Source organism: Tamandua tetradactyla, chromosome 15, assembly GCF_023851605.1.
Source record: "Tamandua tetradactyla isolate mTamTet1 chromosome 15, mTamTet1.pri, whole genome shotgun sequence".
NCBI classification, from domain to species: domain Eukaryota; kingdom Metazoa; phylum Chordata; class Mammalia; order Pilosa; family Myrmecophagidae; genus Tamandua; species Tamandua tetradactyla.
The window spans coordinates 3,207,093-3,231,125 of NC_135341.1; the positions used below are offsets into that span (position 1 = coordinate 3,207,093).

Genomic DNA, 24,033 nt, shown 5'->3' on the forward strand with positions numbered 1-24,033 from the left:
CTGTCCCATGTTGCCAGGAAGGTCCACACCCCTGGGAGTCATGTCCCACATAGAGATGGGGAGGGTGATGAGACTGCTCGTTGTGTTGAAGTCTCCCTTTTTTGATGGTAGATGTAATCAGCCATGGATACAGTCAAATGAAAAATTATTTAAATCTACAAAATATTCTTGCAGTAACAACCAGGCCAGTGCTGACTGGATCAAACAATTGGAAACCATCAGCTAGCTAAATTGACTCTTGAAAAGACATCACAATTATATAACACTCCTCTTCTTCAATTTCATATAATAAACTGTTTCCACCACTCAACACTGGGTAGTAGTCACTTATTTACAAGGCAGCTCTATAGTTGGCTCTGAAGTTGGAAGACTTTGCTTTTAAACATTCTCCTGCATGATCAATTGTTAGGGAATATTTGTTAGCTGATTTTACTTCTCTAGAAGTTTTTGGCTCTTTTTGAAAATGTTATTTTTCCTTGTAGAAATCTTTTATGGATATAGGATTTTAAAACCACATAATTCAAATGTAACTCCCTGACATCACAGACTCTTTTCAAAGTTGTATTAATATTTGAGTACCCAAGTCACATTTGTAAGGCTTTAAGAAGGTTTTCTATCAAAACAACAAAATGCCATGGCCAATCCTTATAAAATGAAAATTTTCTTAATATCATTAATAATCATCAACTAACTTATCTATTTAAAAATTCCAATTTTCATTCACTACAATTTCTTGGAGCAGATCATATTAAAGTATGTACAATAGCAGCTGCAATTTACTAAATGCTTACTATGTGCTAGGGACTATACTAAATGCCAACTGCTGTGTATGAATTATTTCATGGACTCCTTAAAGAAATCCCATAAGGAAGGTAATTTCACAGATGAGGGAACAAAGGCTCATGGAGGTTAAGTAATTTGACTGAAATTACCCAGTTAGTAAGGAGTAGAGTCAAAACTCTTCAGAGCAATAACATGACTGAGAAGCTGTGGAGGTTTCTGTTTTTGCTTTTGGAGCTGTGGACATTTATGAGAAATTTGGATTGTCAAGGGCTCACCAGAGGATTTCATAGAAATCCTCTTGTAGCCAGATGTTAGATTATTATGGAGGATAATTGACATGGTGGTCACCAGTTCCCTGTGAAAACCAAAGAAGAATGAAGAAAGTGTTTTTCCTGAGTCCTAATTTCAGATCAACTAATTGGAAATTTGCCACAGTGTGTGTGCATTTATTCAGCATTTTAATTCTCTCTGTATGCTCTTCACTCATTTGATTTCATTTGGGTTTTTCATTACTAAAGGCTAGTTGTTGTCTTCATTTAAATTGTTTCTTGACAATGGCTGCATAACAGTGTCTATAGATACACACATTGGCATGTGAGTTTGATTCTCATTTCTGACTTTTACCTGCTGAGTGCCCTTAGCCTTAATGCTTCTCCTCTGTGAGCCTCAATTTTTATATTTGTAAATTGGGGAAAATTGTAATACCCACCTTATAGGTTTCCGAGGCAGTGCTGCCCAGTGCCTGACACCCACTGACAACTATAAGAGGCAATTATTACTACTGCTGCTCTGGCTACTACCAGTATTTCTGTCACTAAAGTTGTTCATTTAAAAAAACTGATTCTAAGGGTTCTAAGAATTTATAATGTGGTTTTTAGGGGCTGGAACCTTGGAAACTTGAGGAAAGAATATTGAAAGTCCTTTCCTTAGATGGAGCAAGTGTTTGAACTTCTCAGTAACCATTTTCCAACATCCTTAAATTCTCTTCACATCTGATCTAGAGAAACAGTGAAGCAGAGCTGAATAAAGGTGAGGATGGATGAGAGAATATATCCATTGTTATTATTTAGAGTTGGATATTGGTTGCAGTTGGCCCCATTGGGTTCACTTTCCAAAAACTTGGTTATTGGAACAGAGGCATTACTGTGAGTATTCTGTCCCCTGCCACCTGCAACCAGAGGATGTATGCTTTGTTCTAGTCTGGGATGAGGGGAATTTGGACCTGGACTCTGCCTAATGCAGGAGGAAATGTATCTATTAAAAGGGTGAAGGAGACATTGGAAAGTAGCTTAGTGTGGGGATACTTGTGTTATAAGTTAGCACAAGTGTCTAAGAAAATTAAATCTGACAAAAAATTTTAGTTTAAATCATGAGATGAGATGTTATTGATAGTTATGAAAAATATACAGAGAATGAGCTATAAATTCCTCCACATGGTCTACTCCATGCCTACCTTTCCCACCACACTGGTTCCCTGCACCTTCGCTGCTCTCAGTTTCTGCAAGAAGCTCTTTCCCACCTTTGGGCTCAGGGTCATTCCACAGCATCTTCTCTCTGCCTGGAACTTTCACCTCTAATATCCGTGGCTACTCATCCTGCTCATTCCTCAGTCCTCAACTCAATTATTTTTCATAGAAGCAGGAGTCTCAAATATAAATTTGGTTCCTGTATTTGTACAATATTTGATAAAATAATGAAATAAGTCACAAAAAGGAATCCATTGGCTTCTTAAAGAGGGAACCAGGGATGGAGCTGACTTGAGGCATGACTGAAACCAGGTACATAAAACATTATCTACTGGGCTTGGTTCTTTTCTGTGACTCTCAGCTCAGTGACTCACTATTTGTTGTCCTCATTCTCCCTACCTGAATGAAAGGAGGCATAGCTGGAGACTGCTTAATTTCTCTTTCTTTGGTCTGGCTGGGCCTGGTTAGGGTTTGAAGTCTTACTTTGAGGCCATTCTCCCAAAGTAATGGGGGAATTATTTACAGTAGGTGGGGGAAATGAGGGAAGGGAAAGGTACGGACAGGGAAGAATGGATAGACAAAAGCAAGAAATCTTCACTACAGTTTTTTTTTGTGGTTTTCTCTTGTGGAAGTCAGTTCTTTTTCTTCATAATTCCTGTTCAACTTGAAACTTTGTGCATTTTGTGTGTTCATTTGGTTAATATTTGCTGAGTGTTATTCCAGGTTGATAATTATTTCTGTAGGATTCATGGCTTTATTCCTAATGCCAATGGCTACTACATAGTAGGAGCTTGGTAATTACATGTAGAATGAATGAATTAGATATTCAAGGCAATCAGAGTATTTGAGGAGAGAGACAGATGTGTGTAACTATATACTTACACCTAATGATGCTCTGGCCTACTTCTATGAAAAGTTGGCCCATTTTAATGCATGATAAGACAGGAGTTGAGAACTACAGTAGGGCAGGGATTGTCATAGTGTGGTGCCCATCAAAATTGGAACACTTTGGAAACTTGCTAGAAATAAAATTCTTAGACCTCACCCCAGACCTTCTGAATCTGAAACTCTGGGGATAGGACCCAGCAATGTGTTTGAACAAGACTTCCAGTTGACCATTGTGCATGGTAAAATTTGAGAAGCACTGGAGGAGAGGATGGGGGAGAGTGAGAATTTTGTGCTTACACAGTCTGTCTTACAAAAATTACAGACTAGAGGTTGCTCCCTGGGTCTTTTGGACCTCCTTTTTAAACTAAAGTGTGGAAGTTTGGTATAACGCTTAGGAGCTCTTGAGCCAGGTGTCCATCTGGTTTAGAATTCTGGTTCTTCTGCTTATTAGGTGATATTGTACAACTTACTCAATCTCTCTAAGCTTCCAATTCCTAATCTACAAAATAGCCATAACAAATAGAACCTACCTTATTTCCATATTAAAAATGATGACAATGATAATGATAATGACTAATATTTACTAAGCCCTTATTAAGTGTCAGATATTGCACCAAGTTTTTGTCTAATGTTAACTTTTTCAGTATATACAATGCTTAGCCCAGTGTCTGGCACATAGCTAACATTTATTGAATGCTTATTGCTATTAGAAATGGAGAGTGAATGGACCCTTTTAATCTGTAGTGGGAAAAGAACTTCCCCAGTATAGAGGCCATGATGGGGCTGGTCAGACTACATATGGCCTGGGAGAAGGTGGGCGTGATGTCCTCCTTCCCATTCTATACATGCTCATGGCATATCCTTATAAGCAATGAGTACATGTAAGACTAGTAATGCTTCAGTGGTTCATCTGACCATTTTAATGAACTTTTCCAAATGGAATTACCTGAAGGTGTTCTCTACACAGGCTCCTCCTAAATTCTGTATTTTTGAGCATTTGCATATTAAGGTTCATATATATATATAAATGCAAAGTTCCTACTGAGATTCTTTTATAACCTCAGCTGACCTTTTCCTACTCAGTGCTCATGATTATGGTTACCCAGAAGTGGGTTTGAGTCATTCATGGGTTTTGATCACTTGAGCTTTGGTCAATGGGAATTTGGCCTAATTAGTCAATGTTGTTGGCCTGTGTAGACATCAGCAAGCCTTAGACACTGTGAAATACAACCTGCCTAGATCAGAGACTGGTGAGATTCCTGTTGTGATATGTGGCCACTGTTTTATGATATAAGCAGTCATCAAGTGTTTACTGCATGCAAAACCCAGAACTTCCATTCCTGGGAATGCTGAGAGTAATCACTTGTCACAGTGGAATTTGCATGCTTGAAAAAACCTGATGCCAGTGATGCTGTGGTACAGGAGAAAGTGCATTTTTATTTGAATTAGGCCAAACACCTGGGGCTTGAGGGGAAGTTGGCATAGGATAGAGTTGCTATGACACAGAGGGGATACTCTGAGGCCTCCTGGGCACAGTTTTCAGTTGGTGCTCACCTGAGGTTAGGTACCACCAGTGGCAAAAATTTGGTGTGCGTGAAATTTTTTTTACTGGAGATCAAGTCACCAGTTCAGGACCTTTCTGACTTTCTCTTTCTAATGGCTCCTTGTCTTTCTACTGTAATTAATTTGGTACATAGTCATTTCTTCTGAACACTATGGTTTGCCACAGTAAAAAGTCCTAGATAATAAGTGACAATCCAACAAACTTAAGGAAAAATAAAAGAGGTGAATGTCTCACTCAACTTGGAAAGATAATGGTGCAGACCACAAAATTAAAAATGGCACTTCAGGACCCAGGGACTTTGAGAATCAAAACACATATCATCGGGGTATTCTCTCTTTTCATTTCACATTTCTGCCTGTCTCTGATTATTTTCATTCTGCTCTCATCTCAGGTGTCATATCTTAGTTATCTTAATATAAAGAGTTTTGCTCCTTTTTCCTAAGGCTCATTCATCATTCCCAGAGAAGGACCATTTGATTCTGCTGGGTCCTGGGCCTACCACTAACTCATTACATGGCCAGGGGAATGGACCGGGTTGATGTTCAGCCAGTGTGTACCATTACGGTCATACTGGTTATTTAGGGCAGGCACCCATCTTGACTATTGGCACTCTTGTGGTGCTGGCTATAAAATATTTTGAATAGTGTTCCTGTAAGTAGGGCATTCTGATTGGTCAGGTCTGGGTCATGTATCAATCTCTGTGAGCCCGGGAAAGGGTAGGTCCAGGGATGCATATGACAGGATTTATTATAAAAGTAAGAGATGAAGTGGGGGAGTAGAAAATGTGCTAGAGAGCCTAAAACAATTACCATTATTTATGCCTTAATCACTGAACAGCTGAATTCAATGTAAAAGTGTCCCTAGTTACACAGCTTATAACTAAGCATCCCAGCTAGACTGTCTGTTGGCATTTGTAAAGAAAGCTAAGTTCTTGCCTTTTCCTCCCCCATCCAGGTCCTTTCTTAACTGATGCCAAGCTTATCTGCTGGACTCACTGATAGAAACTGTTATCTTCATCAGTCATGGGGCATCAAACTCCCTGTGGCATCACTGATGGAATTTTTCTCTCACAGTGGGCATTTAGCTCAATATTTCATTGCACAGAGCTCTGTCCATATTCATTAACCCATATCACCTCCCCCAGTCCTTTGGCCTATCCATGATTCTGCCCACTTCTTGCCTTACCCTGTTCTTTTTGCTTATTCTTAGCCTTAATGCTTTTCCATATTGCACTGTCCCTGAGAGAAGAAATGTACTTGTGGTACTTATTTAACAGATGAAGAAATGAAGGTTCAGAGAATTCAAGGTGATTTGTTGCAGATCACACAGCCAGTAGCTGGTCGATTTGCAATTTTCAGTGAGAACTTTCTAACTCCAAAGTTCAGGCACTTTCCTCTTCCTCTTGTTCTCTTACTGTGTTTGCTCACACATGTAAACATTACTGCCATCTTCCCAATAAATAGGGAGGATATTTTCATGACAAATGTTTTAGGGAAAATGTTGAAGAGGTGAATTTTGAGTCTGGAAGAAAATTTAGGCTTTTATCAGAGAGTAGGAGAAGAAAGACCATTCTAGGAAAGAACAACCACCTGAATAAAACAACTGAGATGGAAGTGGCTTGTGTCTAGCCCATATCACCTCCAACAGCCCCTGCTCTGCTCTAGGGACTTTTCTAAGGGCTTTATATAGATCATCTTGTTTAATTCTTACATTACCACTGTAAACTACATAAAATTTTAATCTCCCTTTTACTGCTGAGGAAACAGAGGCACAGAGGTTAATTAACTTGCCTGAATCTCACAGTTAGTAAGAAGCAAAATTTTTTCACAGCTTACCCTACAGATTTTGGACTCTGCATTCCCATGCTCACATGAGACACTTTTATAAATTTTGTATTTGCGAGTGTTCCCTGTTGATTCTGTTTAGTTAGAGAACCCAAACTAATGCATCTTGGTAACAGGAATGGCTGTTAAGAAACAGAATCTTAAAAATGGTTTTTTATGAGTGGTTTTCTACACTGACTGGGCTCAAAGGCACTAAGAACTCTGATTCCCATAATCAGAATGACACTCCCAACCCATGGAGTGAGCTGGCAAAAGAGATAGTCAAAATATCACCATTCAATTCTCCTTATGCTTTGCTTGTACGAAGCCAGGCTCTGGGGGATAAAGTTTTTGACACCTTTACAGAGTTTTGTAAAAATAAGAGGTATGGAGATGTTGGCTGGTTGTTGTTAGATACACTGGTTAAATTAAGTAGTGAACGGTATGGGCTGAAGGCTTCAAACGAGGAGCTAAGCACACAGTCTGACAGATGTAGATGTTTGTATGAGTATCCTGAAGGAAAATCTTATTTCTTACAGCTGTAGACTTAAGATCTCTGAAAATCAGACTCAGAATCATATTATTAGAGTAGCAATTTTACAACATAAACTGAAAACTCAATGTTGCATGGTGTATGCCATTAAAGTGAGGGTATTGATTGGAAAGGAGTGGGACTCTGAAAAATGAGATGGTGATGTATGGATTGATAATGATGTCAGGGGTCAGGTTGAAACCCTAGGTCATGCAGAGTCTTATATAGACAACCCTGTAATAGTCTGCCCTGAGAACATAACCACATCACCTCTAGCCTGCCTTGAGGAGTTGGCCACCCAATCTCCCCCTGAAGAGATTAGCCCTAGAGTGATTAATCCTGTTTCACCAGATGAAACTGTAAATGAAGGCCCTGAAGCAAATGGCTTGGAAGATATTTCTAGTTCTTTTCATGACCCACCCCCAGCACCCATCATTTCTTCCAGTCCTATAACTAGACCAAAGTCCAAACAGGCTAACCTCCCTAAAGGTGAGGTTCAAAGTGTCACACATGAGGAGGTACATTATACTCCAAAAGAATTGTGTGAGGTTTCCAATTTATATAGACATAAATCAAGGGAATATGTGTGGCAGTGGATTTTAAGGGTGTGGGATAATGGTGGAAGGAATATAAGGCTGGCTCAGGTTGAATTTATTGGTATGGATCCACTAAGCAGAGATTATGCATTCCATGTTATAGCTCAAAGGGTGAGGAAAGGTATTAACAGTTTATTTGGATGGCTGGTTGAAACATGGATCAAAAGGTGGTTAACAATACCTGAGGTTGAAATGCAAGAACTGCCCTGGTATAATGTAGTTGAGGGGATCCAAAGGCTTAGAGAGACTGAAATGTTAGAGTGGATTTATCATACAAAGCCTGCTCTTACAACCCAGGAATATCCAGAAGGTGCACCTTTTACAAGAACAGAGAGAAATAAATTTGTGAGACTAGCACCATCCCTGAAGAGCTCTGTGGTTGCACTTCTCTGTAGGTCAGACATTACTGTAGGAACTGCTGTCACTGAGCTGGAATCCTTAAACACAATGGGGACAATGGGATCCTGCCTTGGCAGATGCCAGGTGGCAGCACTTAATCACCAAAGATAGGGTAGATATGGCTATTATAATACACAGCAAACTCAAAGCAAGCATAAAAATTATATGGCTCACAGAGATTTATGGCATTGGACAGTAAATCATGGGGTACCTAAAAATACAATAGAAAGGCAGTCTACTAAATTCTTGTTTGAGCTGTATAAACAGAAGAGTTCTAGGTCAAGTGAACAGAAGTCTAACCTGAATTACTAAAACACAGAGTAGTAGTCCCTCAATCAATTTCCAGACTTCAAACAGTTTACAGACACAGAGCCCCTCACGAATGTGAAGCCAGGTCCTTTTAGGGGAGAACTCTGTTACACTACCACAGATTTATACTGTTAATCTTCCTCCAAGCTTTCCCCAAGGAGACCGATGGCCTTTCACCAGGGTAACTGTACATTGGGGAAAAGGAACTGATAGATATTTTGGGGATTATTAGACACTGGTTCAGAAGTGACATTAATTCCAGGGGAGCAAAAATGTCAATCTGGTCCATCAGTCAGAGTGAGGGCTTATGGAGGACAGGTGATCAATGGAGTTTTAGCTCAGGTCCATCTCACAGTGAGTCCAGTGACTCCTAGGACCCATTCTGTAGCTATTTCCCCAGTTCCAGAATGTATAACTGGTATAGACATACTGAGCAACTGGCAAAATCCCCACTTTGGCTCTCTAGCACTGAAGTGAGGGCTACTATGGTGGTAAAGGTCAAGTGGAAGCCACTAGAGTTGCCTCTACTGAGCAAAAGAGTAAATCAGAAACAATACCGGATTCCTGGAGGTATCGTAGAGATAAGTGCTACTCTTAAGGACTTGAAGGATGCAGAGGTGGTGATTCCCACCACCTCCCCATTCATCTATCCTATTTGGCCTGTGCAGAAAACAGATGGGTCTTGGAGGATGACAGTGGATTATCATAAACTCATCAAGGTGGTAACTCCAATTGCAGCTACTGTTCCATACGTGGTATCATTGCTTGAGCAAATCATTACATTCCCTGGTACATGATATGCAGCTATTGGTCTGGCAAATGCTTTTTTCTCAATAACTGTTAGTAAGGACCACCAGAAACAGTTTGCTTTCAGCTGGCAAGGTCAGCAATATACTGTCACTGTCCTACCTCAGGGGTATATCAACTCTCCAGCCCTATGTCACAATCTTATCTGCAGGGACCTTAATCATTTCTCCCTCCCACAAGACATCACCCTGGTCCATTCTATTGATGATATCATGTTGATTGGACCTAATGAGCAAGAAGTAGCAACTACTCTAGACTTACTGGTAAGGCATTTGTGTGTCAGAGGATGGGAGATAAATCCAACAAAAATACAAGGGCCTTTCACTTCAGTGAAATTTCTAGGTGTCCAGTGGTGTGGGGCATGTCAAGATATCCCTTCTAAGGTGAACGATAAGTTGCTGCATCTGGCCCAACCTATGACCAAATAAGAAGCACAAGGCCTAGTTTGGTCTGTTTGTATTTTAGTGACAACATATTCCTCATTTGGGTGTGCTACTCTGTCTCATTTGTCAAGTGACCATAAAAGCTCCTAATTTTGAGTGGAGACCTGAATAAGAGGAGGCTCTGCGACAAGTCCAGGCTGCTGTACAAGCTGCTCTGCCACTTTGGCCATATGATCCAGCAGATCTAACAGTGTTGGAAGTGTCAGTGGCAAATAGAGATACTGTCTGGACCCTTTGGCAGGGCCTTATATGAGAATTACAATGCAGACCCTATAGATTTTGAAGCCAAGCCTAAACATCTGCTGCAGATAACTACTATCCTTTTGAGAAACAGCTTTTGTCCTGTTACTGGGGCTTAGCAGAGACTGAACTGTTAACCATGGGTCACAAAGTTACCATGAGACCTGAGTTGCCTATCAGGTGTTGCTTGTTATCTGACCCGCCAAGCCATAAAGTTGGACGTGCACAGCAGCACTCTATTGTAAAATGGAAGTGGTATATATGAGATAGGGCCAGAGCAGGTCCAGAGGTACAAGTAAGTTACATGAAGAAGTGACCCAAATGTCCATGGTCTCCACTCATGCCACATTACCTTCTCTTTCCAAGACCAGAGCTATGGCCTCTTGGGGAGTTCCTTACATTGAATTGACTGAGGAAGAGAAAACTCAGGCCTGGTTTACACATGGTTCAGCATGATATGCAGGTACCACCTGAAAGTGGACAGCTGTAACATTACAACCCCTTTCTGGGGTGTCCTTGAAGGACATTGGTGAGGGGAAATTCTCCCAGTGGGCAGCACTTCGAGCAGTGCACCTGGTTGTTCCTTTTGCTTGAAAGGAAAACTGACCATAGGTGCATTTGTATACTGACTCATCGGCTGTTGCTAATGGTTTGGCTGGATGGTCAGGGACTTGGAAAAACCATAATTGGAACATTGGTGCCAAAGAGATGTGGGGAAGAAGTATGTGGATAGACCTTTCTGAGTGGACTAACAATATGGATATATCTGTGTTCCATGTGAGTGCACACCAGGCGGTGACTTCAGCAGAGGAAGCTTTTAATAATTAAGTGGATAAGATGACCCGTTCTGTGGATACCAGTCAGCCTCTATCTCCAGCAACTCCTGTCATTGCCCAATGGGCTCATGAACAAAGTGGTCATGGTGGTAGGGATGGAGGCTATGCATGGGCTCAGTAATATGGACTTCCACTCACCAAGGCTGACTGGGCTACAGCCACTGCTGAGTGCCCAGTCTACCAGCAGCACAGACCTATATTAAGCCCCTGATTTGGCACCATTCCTCAATATGACCAGCCAGCTACATGGTGGCAAGCTGATTACATTGGACCTCTCTCTTCATGGAAGGGGCAGTGATTTGTTCTAAATGGAATAGACACATACTCTGGATATGGGTTTGCTTTCCCTGCATGTGATGTTTCTGCCAAAAGTACCATTGATGGGATTACAGAATGCCTTATCCATCGTCATGGTATTCCACATAGCATTGCTTCTGATCAAGGAATGCACTTCACAGAAAATGAAGTGTGGTAATGGGCACATGCTCATGGAATTCTCTGGCCTTATCATGTTCCCATCATCCAGCAGGTGCTAGATTGATAGACTGGTAGAATGGCCTTTTGAAAACTTGATTACGGTGCCAACTAGGTGACAGTATCTGGAAAGGCTGGGATAATGTTCTCCAGGAAGCTGTATATGCCCTGAATCAGCATCTGCTGTATGGTGCTGTGTCTCCAATAACCAAGATCCATGGGTCTAGGAGCCAAGGAGTGGAAATGGGAGTGGCATCACTTACTATTACACGTAGTGATCCACAAGGAAAATTTTTACTTCCTGTCCCTGTGACCGTGAGCTCTGCTGGTCTACAGGCTTTAATTCCCAAAGAGGGAGTGCTTCCACAGGAGAAACAACGATTCCATGAAAGTGGAATCTAAGATTGCCACCTGGGCAGTTTGGGCTACTCATGCCCCTGGATCAACAAGCCATGGAGGAGATTACATTATTAGTGATTGACCCTGACTATCCAGGGAAATAGGACTGCAACTACACTATGGAGGTAAAGAAGAGCTTCCTTGGAAAATGCGTGATCCCCTAGAGTGCCTTTTAGTACTGCCATGCCCTCTGATTAAAATCAATGGGAAATCGAAACAGCCCAATCAAGGCAGGACTACCAATGGCTCTGAAACTTTAGGAATGAAGGTTTGGGTCACCCCACCAGGCAAAGAACCACGGACAGCTGAAGTACTTGCTGAAGGGTGAGGGGAATGTGGAATGGGTAGTAGAAGAAGGTAGTGATAAATATGAACTATGACCACATGATCAGTTACAGAAGTGAAGACTGTAATGCTGTTTTGTCCATGTTATACTATTTAAGTTGTAAGATATCAAGTTAAGAATGAATATTACCCAAGGACTTGTACCCTATTCTGAAGAGATTTAATGTGTTTCCAGTTATATGCAGGATTGTTGAACCTTGTTAGGTTAAAGAAAAAAAAGTGTGTTTTATTGTTTTTTATTTAGAAATTACATAGGGTTTAAAGTGATATGTATAGCTGCCAAGTTGACAAGGTGTGGACTGTCATGGTCAGGTTCATGTGTCAACTTGGTCAAGTGGTGTGCTGTTTATCTACTTTGGAAAGTGCTGGCCTATCTGTTGCTATGAGGACATTTCATAGAATTAAATCATAATCATGTCAGCTGTATCCACCACTGATTCCACTTGTAATCAGCCAAGCCAAATGTCTTCTGCAATGAATTATGCTTAATCTAATCACCGGAAGCCTTTTAAGGAGGATTCAGAAGAGACAAACTCTCTTCCAGCTTTGGCCACTGAGCCTCTTCTGTGGAGTTCATGCAGACCCTCCATCGGAATCGTCAGCTTCACAGTCTGCCCTGCAGATTTTGGACTCTGCATTTCCATGGTTACATGAGATTCTTCTATGAATTTTATATTTGCGAGTGTTTCCTGTTGATTCTGTTTCTCTAGACAACCATAACTAATACAAACACCTAGGTCAATACATAAGATTCCACAAGGGTTCCAGGCACTAAAGTAACTTTCCAGAGACCTATAACTTTCAGATGGTTCCCTGATACAGATAAGTCCTAGAACTTAGCACAGACTCTCTGGAGCATCCAATAGTTCGATCCCCCTATTAATGACAGATCCTTCCAATATCAAAAATTTAGAGTTGCCATAGCACAAACAACACCATTGAAAGGTATGGAAAGATCGAAGGTGATGGTGGAATTATACACAGAAGATAGTACTTAGCAAATGAATGTGAATCCTGACTCATTATATTGATATCTCTTTTAGTTTCCAGTATTTTCGGGCAGCTAAAAGTAAAAAGCTAAAATTGTGAAGTTGTAACCCACGTCAATGTCTGAAATATGTTCTACAACTAATTGTGGTGCTGTGTTTTGAAATTTATAGTTTTTTGTACATACGTTGTTTTTCCCCCCAAAAAAAGAAAGAAAAAAGTCAATTGTGTTGATAAAAAAGTGTTTAAACCCCCTAACGTTCTATATTTTGGAGCAGCTAGAAGGAAGAAAATGAAAGGATTATATGGTAGGCCACGACAAACCCTGGCATTTGTTCTGTTATCACTTGTTGAAGAGTGCTTTGAAAACTATTGGTTTTTTTTCATTTCTTTGCTTAATATATATGTTATACTATTCAGATAAAAGGTTAAAAAAAAACAAATGAAATTATGGGAATGAAACGCACCATAGGTAAGACAAAAGAAAAAAAATAAAAACACAATGGAGGCATACAATAGTAGATTGTAAGTAAACAGAGATCTTGAGTAACACGTTGAATGAACTAGACTTAACACTTATAGACTATTGCAGCCAACAGTAGCAAGATATACATTCTTTTCAAGTGCTCATGGATTATTCTTCAGAATAGACCACAATGTTGAGTCACAAAGTAGGTGTCAATAAATTTTAAAAGATGGATATTATTTAAATCACTTTCTCATATCATAATGAAATGGAGCTTGAAATCACTAATAAGCAGAATGTTGGAGAATTCACAAGTTTATGGTGGCTAAACAGCATACTCTTAAACAACCAGTGAGTCAAAGAAGAAATTAGAGGAGAAATGAGAAAATATCTTCAGGCAAATGAAAATCAGAACACAACATACAAACTCATGGGATGCAACAAAGGCTGTGCTCTGAGGGAAATTTATTGCCCTAAACATCTATATTATAAAAGAAGAAAAGGCAAAAATCAAGGACTTTACTGCACACCTGGGAGAATTAGAAAAACAACAGTTAACTAACCACAAATCAAACAGAGGGAAAGAAATAACAAAAATTAGAGCAGACATAAATGAAATTGAGGAAATAAAAATAATAATACATCAAGTTGCAAGTTTGCATCAATAATGCAAAAGTTGGCTCTTTGAGAAAATCAATAAAATCTGTGGACCATTAGCTAGACTGACAAAGAGAAAAAAGAAAGAAGATGCAAGTAAATAAAATCAGAAAATGGAGGGACATTAATACTGACTGATAATGAGAGGATACTATGAGCAATTGCATGCAAGCCAGCTAGAAAACTTTGACAAAATGAACAACTTCCTAGAAACACATTGAGAACTTATACTGACTCAAGAAGAAATCAAAAACCTTACTAAAGCAATCACAAGTAAAGATCTTGAATCAGTCATCAAAAATCTCCCAAGAAGGAAATGTCCAGGAACAGATGGGTTCACAGATGAAGTCTACCAGAAAGAGTTAGTATCAACTCTCCTCAAACTCTATCAAAAAAATAGAAGAGGAGGGAAAGTTTTCTAGCTTTTTCAATGAAGTCAACATCACCATAATATCATAGCCAGAAAATACTACAGTGAAAGTTACAGACCAATTTATAAGCTCAGTATAGATGCAAAAATTCTCAACATAATACCTGTAAATTGAATCCATCAGTGCAATAAAAAATTATACACCTTGACGCCACATTTTTTTCCAGGTATACAAAGGTGGTTCAACACAAGAAAATCAATTAGTATAATACACCATGCCAACAAATTGAAAGAGAAAAACCACATGATCATCCTGATGCAGGAAAGGTATTTGACAAAATTTAAAATCCTTTTTTGATAAAAACACTTCAGAGTATAGGAATAGAATGAAACTTCTTCACCAGGATAAAGGGAATATATGAAAAACCCACAGCTAATATCATACTCAATGGAGAAAGACTGAAAGTTTTCCATTTAAGATCTAGAACAAGACAAGGATGCTCACTGTCATTAGTGTTTTCAACACTGTGCTGGAATTTCTATCTATAGCTATTAGGTAAGAAAAAGAAATAAAAGTCATCTGAATTTGGAAAGAAGAGGCAAAACTTTCACTGTTTGCAGATGAATGAACTTGCACGTAGAAAGTCCTGAAAAACTAGAACAATGTTATTAAAATTAATGAACAGGTTCAGCAAAGTGGCAAGATACAAGATCAACATGCAAAAATCAGTAGCATTTCTATATAGTAGTGATTAGCGAACTGAGGAAGAAATCAAGAAAAAAAATCCATTTCCAGTAGTAACCAAAAGAGTTCAATAACTAAGAGTAATTTTAAGAAAATATATTTGCTAAAAGAAATCAGGACCTAAAAAAAATGGAAGGACATACTATTTCATGAATTGGAAGACTAAATATAGTTAGGATGTCAATTCTATCTAAAATAATTTATAGTATAAGCACAATATGAATCAAAATCCCAACAACTTACTTTGCAGAAATAGAAAAACCAATAATCAAATTTATTTGGAAGGGCAGTGTGTCATGAATAGCTAAAAATATCTTGAGAGAGAAAAATCAAGTGGGCAGTCTCACACTACCAGACTTTAAGCATATTACAAAGCTATTGTGGGCAAAACAACATGATACTGGTATAAATGTAGATATACTGACCAATGGAATTGAATTGACAGTTCCAAAATAGACACTCTCATCTATGGACAATTGTTGTTGTTGTCTTATGTATCCAAACCACATGCAACTTTTATTTTGATAGTTTATGTGTGAATATTCAACAAATTTTTCCATGGGTTAGACATTAGTTAAAATGAAGGCAAGTGGCGGGCCGCGGTGGCTCAGCGGGCAAAGTGCTTGCCTGCCATGCCGGAGGACCTCGGTTCGATTCCCGGCCCCAGCCCATGTAACAAAAACAAACAAACAAACAAAATACAATAAAACAAGAAAATGTTTAAAGATGTTTCCCTTTCTTCCTTCCTTCCTTCCTTCTCTCTGTCTTTCCTTCCCTTCCTCCCTCTAAAAAAAAAAAAAAAAAAAATGAAGGCAAGTGGATATGCACTGACAATAAATGCCTTATCAAATGGGAAACTGCTGACCAGTCATGCCCAGCCAATTTGAAGGATATCATTCAAATGCAGAAAAATAAAAAGTAGACATGGGTTGATTAACTTATATTTGGAATTAAGTACAACAAAGGCTATTTAAAGAATAGCATGGCACAAGTTTCCCTAACAGTGGTTTTAAAATTCTTATAAACAAAGGATGAGCTCACTACCTTAGAGATTTGAAATACAACTTTATTCTGATTCTAAACAAAAAGTAATAGGAATGACAATTACAAACAAGACTTCACCCATGAATATTTGTGATGTGACTGCAGCAGTCTTATATACGAAACTCAAAAGGAAAACAACTGTGTTCCAAAATAGCTAAATATGCAGGTCCAAAAAATGAAGGTTTTTTTTTTTTAACTTTTGCATTCATTCTAAAGTCCATTCATTTCCTTCAGCATCTCAAAGATTAAGCACATATTCTGCTTAGCTATATGATAACATCACAGGACATTTGCCTATAAAACTAGACATCTGATGCTGGGCTCTGGCTTCATTTTTCTCACAGGTCATCATACTCATCTGGCAGAGCAGTTTTCAGAGCAACCTTTAATTCGTGTCCATACTCTCCTGCCAAAGCTGTGTGCATGACAGCCTTTGGTAGGGCAAGAGCAGGCATGGCATCAAGCTCCAAATTAGGGTCACCAATCTTTTTTCCAGCAAGCCAAAGGAAGGGCTTATCAAAGCTTTAGTTACTTTTGGCAGAAATGTCATAGTACTGAAAATTCTTCTTTTAGTGGAAGACAATGGATTTTGCTTAACTTTCCTGTCCTTAGTATCCACTTTTTTTTTTTTGCCACACAGCATGATGGGGATATTTTCACATACTTGCACAAGATCTCTATGCCAGTTAGGCACACTCTTCTAAGTAACTCTTGATGTTACATCACACATTATAAACGCACACTGGGCTTGGATGTAATAACCATCTCTCAGTCCATTCAATTTCTCCTGACTGGTGACATCCCTTATATTGAATTTAATAGGTGGTCTTTTGGTACAGAACACAAGGGGATGGGCCTCAGTGTCAAGCTGGTTACGTGCTTCTTAAATTCACCAGTCAAATGCCTTTTTGTGAATGTATTTTTTCCTGTACTGCCATCACAAACCAATACAAGTTTAAACTGAATTTGGGGTTTTATTCCAGAAAAGTCTCCATCCTTTGTCTAATTAAGGTGGATGATTCATTTTTTTGACAAGGCACTCAAATCCACTCAATGGGACTGAACAGCCTCTTTCCAAATGGTGCTTGGAGAACTGGATATTCATATCCAAAAGAATCAAAGAGGACCCTTGTCTTACACTGTATACAAAAAATGAACTCAAAATGGATCAAAGGCATAAACATTAGACCTAAGACCATAAAAGTCTTGGAAGAAAATGTAAATAATACACTTTAATAGAAGATAGTTTCATAGACCTTACACCTAAAGCTGAAGCAATGAAAGAATAAAGAGTTAGATAGGATTTCCTTAAAATTGAATACCTTTTTGTGCCTCAAAGGACTTTGTCAAGAAATTTAATAGGTGACCTACTCAGTGGGAGACAACATTCAGAAACCACCTATCTGATAAGGGTTTAATATACAGAATATATAAAGAGATCCTTCCATTCAACAATGAAAAGACAAACAACTCAATTAAAAAATGATCCAAAGACATAGACAATTTTCCACAGTAAATATCAATGGCTCAAAAGCATAATAAAAGATGCTCAACTTCACAAGCTATCAGTTGAAATCACATCTAATAGGAGGGGCATTATTTAAAAAACTGGAAAACTAAAAATGCTGAAGAGGATTTGGTGAAATACGTATACTTACATACTTTTAGTGGGAATGTAGAACTCTACAGCTGCTCTGGAAGACAATTTGGCAGTTCCTCAGAAAGTTAAGTATAGAATTGCCATATGATCCTGCAATTCCATTGCTAAGTATATACTTAGAAGAACTGAAAGCAAGGACACAAACAGATATTTGCACATTGATGTTTATAGTGGCATTATTCATGATTGCTAATAGATGGGAAGAGCCCAAATGTCCATCAATGGACAAAGGGATAAATAATTTGTGGTATATACAAATAATGTAAAACAATGCAGCTGTAAGACAGAAATAAGTCATGATGTATGCAAGAATGTGATTGAACCTTGAGGACATCATGTTGAGTAAAAGAAACCAGAAATAAAATGACAAATACTGTTTGGTCTTACTAATATGAATTAAGTATAATGAGCAAACTCTGAGATTTAAATTAGAAACACAGGTTATCAGGAGGTAGAAAGAGGGCAGAAATTGGGCAATTGATGTTTAAGGAGTAAGTAAATTCAATAAGATTAATTGAATGCTGTGTTACTAACAAAGCTGAGTGTGAGTATGGTTGCAAAAGGAAGGTTAGAGTCATGTATGTCGCCAGAAGTTAAGCTAGGGGATAAAACTGGGTCTGTATAACTTAGTGAAATCTAGAGAGGACAATGATAGTGGTTAATTTAAAAGATATAAGAAAGATTTTACAAATGTATGTCGCTATTTCAAGGTGTTAGAAAATGGGATGGTAGTAAGGATAATACAATTAATGCAAATTAAGGGCTATAGTTAACAGTAACACTGTGACAGTCCATTAATTGTAACAATGGCAGTGTACTAAAGCTAAATGTAAATAAGAGTGGGATAAGGAGAGAATTATGGGATTTTTTTCTTCTTTATTTTCAGAAGAAATCATAATGTTCTCCTATCAGTTGTGGTAGTTAATGCATAACTCTATGATCACTACAGGAGCAGTTCATTGGACACCTAGGATGGATTGTATGGTGTGTGAATAAAACTGTTACAATTCACTGCCAGTAGAGAATTAGAATTGTGCAGTCCCTCTAGAGGGCAGTGCAGCTACTATATTATCTAGCAATCCTGTTATTAGGTATATATTCAGAACTGAAAGCAGGGACACTAATAGACATTTGCATACCAATGTATGTTGTGACATTATTCACAATTGCCAAAAGATGGAGGCAGTCAGTGTTTAGTGCATGATCAGCAGAAGGGTGAACTGTGGTGTGTACATACAATGGAATACTGTACAGCTATAGAAAAGAATGAAGTCATGAGATATGTAACAATGAGTTGAACCTTAAGGACATTATGTTGATCGAATTTAGCCAGAACTGAAAGGATGGCTATTGTGTGGTCTCACTAACATTAACTAAGTATAATTAGCACTCTCAAGCTAAAGTCAAAAGCATAGGTTATCAGTAGCTAGAAAGAGGGAAGAAATTGGGCAATTGATGTTTAAGGAGTGCAGAATATTCAATAAGGTTGATGTAAAGTTTAGGAAATGGATATCACAATACTGTGTGAGGGTAGCAGAATACTATAAGTATAATTAACAAAGTTGAATATAAGCATGTTTGAAAGAGGAAGGTTAGTAGTCATGTATACCACCAGAAGAAAAGCTAGAGGATGAAAATTGGGTCTGCATAACTTAGTGAAATGTAGAGTGGACAATGATGGTGGTTTATTGTATAAATGTAAGAAAGTTTTTACATAAATCAGAAAAATATACATCATTATGACAAAGTGTTAATAACAGGGTGGTATATGGAAAAATGTAATTAATATAAACTAAGGTCTACAGTTAACAGTATTATAATAATCTTACATTAACTGTAACCAAACCCTATACCAAAGCTAAATACCAATGATGGGGGATATAAGGGACATGAGACTTTTTTTTGGAAGAAATAAGAATTTCTCATACTAATGATAGTGGTGAATGCATAATTATGTGATTATATCAAAAGCTTTTGATTGGAATTCTGGAGAAGACGGCGGCTTAGTAGGACGCGCGGATCTTAGTTCCTCCTCCAGAACAGCTACTAGGGGAGTAGAAACGATACAGAATAGCTCCCGGAGCCATGACAGAGATCAAAAAGACAGCATACCCAATCCTGGAATGGCTGACTGGCTGAGAGAACCCGCTCTGGTGAGATCGCTGAGGGGCGCGGGCTTCCCCGGGCTGGGGCGGCAAGCGGCCAGAGTCCCCCCTTCCTCCTTCCCGGGAGAGCTGGGCCAATTGGACAGGTGGTTCCCTCAAGCCACGGCGGCTGGGGCCCCCCCCAACGCATGGCCCCCCGGACCAACTGGGAGAACTGGAGCGGAGATCCCCTGGCCACAGAGAACTGTGACCGGGGTCCCTTCCAAACACGTGACTTCCCGGTCCAGGTGGGAACTGTGCACTCTCCCGGGCCATGGTGGCTGGCACCCTTCTGCCACACTTAGCACCCCGGGCCGACTAGAGGATTTGGACAAGCGCTCTCCCGGGCTGTGGCGGCCAGTGACCCTTCCGCATTTGGATCCCCAGGCCAGCTGGCACTCTTCCAAGCCACTTTGGCTGGCGAACCTCCTCCAGGATGAGAGTTTTCCAAAGTTAAAGGATGCACAGCACCTTTTACTGGTGGGACCCACAGACAAACGTGTGCCACGAGCACCACCTACTGGACAGGATAAGAAAAACAGAACCCAGAGATATCACAGAAAAATCTTTCAACCTGTTGGATCCAACACCCAGGGATATCTGACTAAACGCCCAGACGCCAGTAGAAGATAATGGATCATGCTCAGAAAATTGAAAATATGGCTCAGTCAAAGGAACAAACCAATAGTTCAAATGAGATACAGGAGCTGAGACAACTAATGCTGAATATACGAACAGAAATGGAAAACCTCTTCAAAAACGAAATTGATAAATTGAAGGAGGACATGAAGAAGACATGGGCTGAACAAAAAGAAGAAATAGAAAAACTGAAAAAACAAATCACAGAACTTATGGAAGTGAAGGATAAAGTAGAAAAGATGGAAAAAACAATGGATGCCTACAATGATAGATTTAAAGAGACAGAAGATAGAATTATTGATTTGGAGGATGGAACATCTGAATTCCAAAAAGAAACAGAAACTATCAGGAAAAGAATGGAAAAATTGGAACAGGGTATCAGTGAACTCAAGGACATTATGAACCACACAAATATATGTGTTGTGGGTGTCCCAGAAGGAGAAGAAAAGGGAAAAGGAGGAGAAAAACTAATGGAAGAAATTATCACTGAAAATTTCCAACTCTTATGAAAGACCTAAAATTACAGATCCAAGAAGTGCAGCACACTCCAAAGAGATTAGACCCAAATAGGCGTTCTCCAAGACACTTACTAGTTAGAATGTCAGAGGTCAAAGAGAAAGAGAGGATCTTGAAGGCAGCAAGAGAAAAACAATCCATCATGTACAAGGGAAACCCAATAAGACTATGTGTAGATTTCTCAGCAGAAACCATGGAAGCTAGAAGAGAGTGGGGTGATATATTTAAATTACTAAAAGAGAAAAACTGCCAACAAAGACTTCTATATCCAGCAAAATTGTCCTTCAAAAATGAGGGAGAAATTAAAACATTCTCAGGCAAAAAGTCACTGAGAGAATTTGTGACCAAGAGACCAGCTCTGCAAGAAATACTAAAGGGAGAACTAGAGTCAGATACAGAAAGACAGAAGAGAGAGGTATGGAGAAGAATGTAGAAAGAAGGAAAGTCAGATATGATATATATAATACAAAAGGCAAAATGTTAGAAGAAAATATTATCCAAACAGTAATAACACTAAATGTTAATGGACTGAATTTCCCAATCAAAAGACATAGACTGGCAGAATGGATTAAAAAACAGGATCCTTCCATATGCTGTCTACAGGAAACACATCTTAGACCCAAAGATAAACATAGGTTGAAAGTGAAAGGTTGGGAAAAGATATTTCATGCAAATAACAACCAGAAAAGAGCAGGAGTGGCTATACTAATATCCAACAAATTAGACTTCAAATGTAAAACAGTTAAAAGAGACAAAGAAGGACACTATATACTAATAAAAGGAACAATTAAACAAGAAGACATCACAATCATAAATATTTACGCACCGAAAAAGAATGCCCCAAAATACGTGAGGAATACACTGCAAACACTGAAAAGGGAAATAGACACATATACCATAATAGTTGGAGACTTCAATTTACCACTCTCATCAATGGATAGAACATCTAGACAGAGGATGAATAAAGAAATAGAGAATCTGAATATTACTATAAATGAGTTAGACTTAACAGACATTTATAGGACATTAAATCCCACAACAGCAGGATACATCTTTTTCGCAAGTGCTCATGGATCATTCTCAAAGATAGACCATATGCTGGGTCACAAAGCAAGTCTTAACAAATTCTAAAAAATAGAAATCATACGCAACATTTTCTCGGATCATAAAGGAATGAAGTTGGAAATCAATAATAGGTGGAGTGCCAGAAAATTCACAAATACGTGGTGGCTCAACAACAGACTCTTAAACAACGACTCGGTCAAAGAAGAAATTGCAACAGAAATTAGTAAATACCTCGAGGCGAATGAAAATGAAAACACAACATATCAAAACTTATGGGACGCAGCAAAGGCAGTGCTAAGAGGAAAATTTATTGCCCTAAATGCCTATATCAGAAAAGAAGAAAAGGCAAAAATGCAGGAATTAACTGTCCACTTGGAAGAACTGGAGAAATAACAGCAAACTAATCCCAAAGCAAGCAAAAGGAAAGAAATAACAAAGATTAGAGCAGAAATAAATGAAATTGAAAACATGAAAACAATAGAGAAAATCAATAAGACCAGAAGTTGGTTCTATGAGAAAATCAATAAGATTGATGGGCCCTTAGCAAGATTGACAAAAAGAAGAGAGAAGATGCAAATAAATAAGATCAGAAATGGAAGAGGAGACATAACTATTGACCTCACAGAAATAAAGGAGGTAATAACAGCATACTATGAACAACTTTATGCTGATAAATACAGCAATTTAGATGAAATGGACGGGTTCCTGGAAAGACATGAACATCCAACTTTGCCTCAAGAAGACATAGATGACCTCAACAAAACAATCACAAGTAAAGAAATTGAATTAGTCATTCAAAAGCTTCCTAAAAAGAAAAGTCCAGGACCAGATGGCTTCATATGTGAATTCTATCAAACATTCCAGAAAGAATTAGTACCAACTCTCCTCAAACTCTTCAAAAAATCGAAGTGGAGGGAAAACTACCTAATTCACTCTATGAAACCAACATCACCCTCATACCAAAACCAGGCAAAGACATTACAAAAAAAGAAAACTACAGACCAATCTCTCTAATGAATATAGATGCAAAAATCCTCAATAAAATTCTAGCAAATCATATCCAACAACACATTAAAAGAATTATACATCATGACCAAGTAGGATTCATCCCAGGTATGCAAGAATGGTTCAACATAAGAAAATCAATTAATGTAATACACCATATCAACAAATCAAAGCAGAAAAATCACATGATCATCTCAATTGATGCAGAGAAGGTATTTGACAAGATTCAACATCCTTTCCTGTTGAAAACTCTTCAAAAGATAGGAATACAAGGGAACTTCCTTAAAATGATAGAGGGAATATATGAAAAACCCACAGCTAATATCATCCTCAATGGGGAAAAATTGAAAACTTTCCCCAAGATCAGGAACAAGACAAGGATGTCCACTATCACCACTATTATTCAACATTGTGTTGGAGGTTCTAGTCAGAGCAATTAGACAAGAAAAAGAAATACAAGGCATCAAAATTGGAAAGGAAGAAGTAAAACTATCACTGTTTGCAGATGATATGATACTATACATTGAAAACCCAGAAAAATCCACAAAAAAACTACTAGAGCTAATAAATGAGTACAGCAAAGTAGCAGGTTGCAAGATCAATATTCAAAAACCTGTAGCATTTCTATACACTAGTAATGAACAAGCTGAGGGGGAAATCAAGAAAGGAATCCCATTTACAATTGCAACTAAAAGAATAAAATACCTAGGAATAAATTTAACTAAAGAGACAAAAAACCTGTATAAAGAAAACTACAGAAAACTGTTAAAAGAAATCACAGAAGACCTAAATAGATGGAAGGGCATACCGTGTTCATGGATTGGAAGACTA

At 38.6% G+C, this 24,033-nt stretch overlaps 1 pseudogene; it reads right to left on the reverse strand.

Annotated features, from left to right (window-relative positions):
- Nucleotides 1-16,511: 16,511 nt before the first annotated feature.
- Nucleotides 16,512-16,903, reverse strand: LOC143657839 (GTP-binding nuclear protein Ran pseudogene; annotated as a pseudogene).
- Between the last annotated feature and the right edge of the window lie 7,130 nt (nucleotides 16,904-24,033).